Source organism: Alligator sinensis, unplaced genomic scaffold (genome assembly GCF_000455745.1).
Source record: "Alligator sinensis unplaced genomic scaffold, ASM45574v1 scaffold907_1, whole genome shotgun sequence".
Taxonomy (NCBI): domain Eukaryota; kingdom Metazoa; phylum Chordata; order Crocodylia; family Alligatoridae; genus Alligator; species Alligator sinensis.
Genome location: NW_005841925.1, coordinates 526,718 through 531,487, shown reverse-complemented (window position 1 = coordinate 531,487; position 4,770 = coordinate 526,718). Strand labels below are relative to the sequence as shown.

The following is a 4,770-nucleotide window of genomic DNA, read 5'->3' as shown; positions in this document are numbered from 1 at the left end:
ACACACACACACACACACACACACACACACACACACACACACACACACACACACACACACACACACACACACACGCGGAGAAAATCTACAGTGTGGTCAGTCCATTTACTCCTCAGATCTTTTCTCCAAGCCCAGAATGGATCATGACAATCCTTCTGGCCCACCCTATTCCAGCAGAGATGGAACTGCTGTATGGTGTTATCCTCCAGGATAAGAAGTCATGGTTTACCATTGCCTCTATGGACTGGTTTTTGGGGCAGGGTGCAGTGCATTCTGGAATAACAGAGGACTGTGCCATGTCCTATCATGTTCTAACTGTCCAGATGTTAAAATCGTTTAATGTTTCATTTAATGTCTGGGATGTCATGGGCTATGTATGAGTTTCACACAACATAAGTGAAACATAAGTGGGCCCTGGGACACTCACCCTTTTTGTGCAGTGGGAATGTCCCTGATTTCCATAAGCAGTTGAACTCAACTACAAATAGCAGCTCTCCCTGTCACTGTTGCCATAATGTTTGCCTTGCAGATGTCTAAATCAAAACAAAATAAAGTGTGGACAAGGCCTAAATTGAAATAGAGATGTTGGTGGTCAGTGATTATTTAAAATCTTGCCTTTTGTGTCATGGCAGCAGGCATCTTTCCAGCGATGTTTTGAAGCTGCAGAAATTTAAATGGTGGCTTTTCCTCTCACTTGTATTCATCAATCTTCTCTTCCCCTCCTCCATGCTCCAGTGAGACTGTCTGTGCTTTACATGTTCTTCATCAAAGGCTTTGCAGTCCTTTTGAAAGTAATTATAGCATTTTGTTTGATCTTCCAGGTCCTGTGCTGTGCCCCATCAAATGTGGCAGTAGATAATCTAGTGGAGAGACTTGCCGCTTACAAGGTGAGGATCCTGCGTCTGGGTCACCCAGCTCGTCTCTTGGAGTCCATCCAGCATCATTCCCTGGATGCGGTTTTGGCCCGTGGAGATAACGCCCAGATCGTGGCTGACATCAGGAAGGATATTGACCAGGCATTCGTATGTGTCTCATACCGCTCACAACATGTTTTCTCTGTAATCTGAGCACTTTCTCAATAATACTTGTATTGCCAAACAGTGCTCTGCATTTGTGTTAACATGTCAAGCACTTTATACCTCAATAATAACTTCTTTTCTACTTCCAGTTCACTTGAGATCATAGGAAAGTAGGGCTGGCAGGGACCTAACAAGGTCATCTAGTTCAGCCCCTGCTCAAGGCATGATCATGCTGGATTAAACCATCCCAGTCAAGTGTTTATCTTAACTGCTCTTGAAAATTTCCAGGGATGGAGATTCCACAGCTTCTCTAGGTAGCCTGTTCTAATTTTAACCACTCTTATAGTCACAAAGTCCGATCTAAACTTCCTCTGTTGCAGTTTGAGGCCAGTGCTCCTAGACCTATCCCCTACAGCAACAGAGAGAAATCTATTTTCATCCTCTTTATAATTGCCCTTCAGGTATTTGAAGAGAGAGATTTGAAGGTAGGCAGCTCCAGTGTGCAATTAAGCATCACACTCACCTGTCTTTTTAAAGAGCAACTGGGAGAAAAAACAGGCCTTAGATTTATTGCAAATTAATTATAGTGCAAATAGCTTAAAATGATACTTGGATTAATTGCATGAGCATGGTTTCAAGCCTGTAAGGATCCCACATCCCTGAAAGTGAGATAAGGTGATGAGTTTGGACCTATGTTGAAGGTCATTTAAACAATGTATATAGCACAGATTCTTAAGCCTGGGGTTTACCTTTGCTTGCCTGGTAGGGATTGTTGTAAGGCCCACTAAAGGTTAAATATAATACACTCTAGAAAACTGTCTGCATAACCATAGTAAATTGATTCAGAAAGAACACTGTAGCTGTCCTTTCCAAAAGGGCCCAGAAGCGGGGGTAAGAACAGCGGACCTTGGGCTAGGGGGCCCAGCTAGATAAAAGGGGTGCAAGCTCAAAAGGCCAAGGCCCTGGCAAATGATTGGAGGCCTGACATTGTACTGGGGGCAAGCTGCCCCATTACAGTGATTAACCAGTAATACCTGCAAAACCTGGGCATGGTTGTGGGGGCAGAAGGAAGCCACAAAATTAGCCCTTAATGTAAGTAGGGCCTGAGAGAACAAGAACTAAGAGTGAGCGAGCACCCTAGGTTCCTCAGCCTCCCCTCATTACTTTTAACATCAAGGTGTGGTAGGTGAGAAAGCAGGGTGAGACCCTGGAGCCAGGTACAGATGGTCAAAAACTTGAGGCTGAGTCGATTCAGTCTTTGCAGGTTAGTTTAAGCTGCACAGATTACATTCAAACAGAAGTAAACAGACACTTTGATTCAGGAAATGCAGCCACGTGTCTGCAATGCCTCAGGCCAGAAGCTGGGGGCACTAGAGCATGGCTCTCTGGCTGTGTGGTCACTTCCTCTTCCCTGCTGCCCTTGTGGTCTCTGGGATTTTCAGTCCATAATTACAGCAGCAGGACTCTGCAGGGTTGCTTATTACTTCCTCTTCCTGCTTCCAGGTGCCTCTTGGATTTGTAGTCCACAGTTGCAGCCAGCAGTAAGTTTAAGCAGGGAAAGGCATGTTTAACCCCACACCCCAGGCCCAGACCCCAGCCGGGGTTTGCCTGGGGGGAGGCAGTCCCTCCCCTGTAGACTGGGCTGCATCCCCCATCAGCCAACCCTCACTGCTCCAGCTAGGGAGCAGAGGGGCAGGACCAGCCCTGCTCTCTGGAGCAGACAACACAGCCCAGCCCAGGGCTGGAAAGCATGCTGGGGGATTCTGATTTAACTTGAACCAGGAAGAGGTTTGGGACAGAAGTCCCACAAACTGGTTTGACATATATCAGTTAAGTCTGATACTGCATTCAACCAGGTTTATCTTATACCAGTTTCAGCCATTTTTTTAACTGGCTTATGTGCACTGAGCTTCTGTTCTGTTATAGGTTTAAACTAGGGCTGTGCAAAGCTTTGGGTGGTGATTCGATTCGAAGGAGATTCGGCCCAATTCGGTGGCCAAATCTCTGAATCAAATCTGGGGACCAGTTAAATGGTCCGAATTGATTCAAAGCTCTTCGAATCTTCAGAAAACATGTGGAGAGCTTTGATGATTCAGACAGTCCCTGGTGGCTGCAGCAGGGAGCTGCAGCCAGACTCAGAGCTGGTAAGTAGGGGCGGGGGAGGAGGAGCTGGAGGGGGAAGGGGACCATGGGGGCCCCCTGCCAGCCCCCATCTCCTGCCTGCTCCCCCAGCCCCCCACCCCCAGGGGCTGCCCTGCCTGCCCCAGCTCCAGCCCTTTAAGAAAAAAAAACAATGAGAAAAACCCTGGGACTCAGCTCCTGCAGCAGTCTTGGGCCTTTGAGGGGCTTGTGCAGAGCCCCCCATGTGGCGCAGGGCAGTGGGGATTGCCCCTCCATCGGCAGGAAAGGTGAGTGTGGGGTTTTTTCTGGGGTTTTGTTTTGCTTTTTTCTTAAAGGGCCGTAACTGGGGCGGCCAGGGCAGCCATGGGGGGGCTGGGACAGTGGGGGTGGGGGCTCCTCCCCCCCCCAGCCCAGCAGCACCTGGTAAGTTGGGGCGCTTTTTTTTTTCCAAGTGCCAGGAGCTGAGGGAAGGGCAGCCATTGCTGGGCTGGGAGAGTGGGTGGGGGGTGGGCCTGGGTAATTTGGAGATTGCTGCCAAATCTCTGAATCAGATTCGGCTGAATCGATTCGGGACAGTGATTCCAATCACCAAATCAAATCACTGTCCCCTGAATGGGCCGAATCCAAATCTGAAGTGAATACTAGCCGCTTCGTACAGGCCTAGTTTAAACCAATTTCTGATCGCTTAAACCAGTTTATGCATAACTTCTGTCCCTAGCCTGAGAGGCAGGAGCGGGAACTGGGCAGGATCAAGGCAGCCATTAGGGGACATCACAGCAGCCCTCAGCCACTAAACCTGTCACACCTTCCTTTCTGCACATTATCAGTGGTCTTCCTAGACCACAATGGTGTCTTGGTTTAACCATTTGCCAGATAATTAATTAAAAAATGTGGCCCACGTAACACTGTTTTCTAATGGTCCTGTAGTATTCAGGATACTTTATAAAAGGAAGACGATCTCGTTTAAGCTATATATGGCCCAGCTGGGTTAATTGTTCATGCCCAGGTCAGTGTTTCAAATACAGCCCCAGGCTAGAATTGATGGACAGATATAAGTCCACACTTTGAATACTCTGAACATTTTTGTTCCCCCACCTCCAAAAGGATATAACAGAAATAGAAAAACTACAGAGACGGGCAACAAGGATGATTAGGGCTATGGAAGCGCTTTCATATGTTGGGAGATTAAGTAGGTGAGGACTTTTTGGCTTACAGAAAAAACAGCTGAGGGGGGTATGATAGATATCTATAAAATCATACATGGCTTGGATAAAGTAGAGCCTTATTGTTTAATGTCTCTCAATACTAGAACTAGGGGTCATAAAACAAAGTTAGTAGGAAGCAGGCTTAAAACAAAAAGGAGTTCTTTTTCACACAGCCCATGTTTAACTTGCAGAACTCATTGTGACAGACTGTTGGGAAGGCTGACAATTGAACTGGGTTCAAAAGGGATTGGATAAATTAATGGAGGATCTGCCCATCATTGTGTATTGCACATGATATTAGGGCTCCAGTTTCTAAATGCTGGAAGCTTCAGGGAAAGAAGGGCAGACCTGCATAAGTAGTCTCCCCCACAACATCTGTTCTACGCCACTGCAAAATACAGAATGCTGGGTTAGCTGGACCTATG

General features: G+C 47.1%; 1 protein-coding gene across 2 annotated transcripts in view; it reads left to right on the top strand.

Moving 5' to 3' along the window:
* The window catches only part of IGHMBP2 (immunoglobulin mu binding protein 2), a 92,124-nt gene that overhangs the window by 9,386 nt on the left and 77,968 nt on the right, over nucleotides 1-4,770 (top strand). Inside the window, exon 1 of one of the 2 annotated variants that reach the window (XM_014517744.2) lies at nucleotides 826-1,022. The exons of the other annotated variant lie outside the window; for it this stretch is intronic. The gene's annotated coding sequence lies outside the window, so the exon portion shown is untranslated. Of the gene's footprint in view, nucleotides 1-825; nucleotides 1,023-4,770 lie in introns of those variants that run through there. 2 annotated transcript variants of the gene reach the window in all.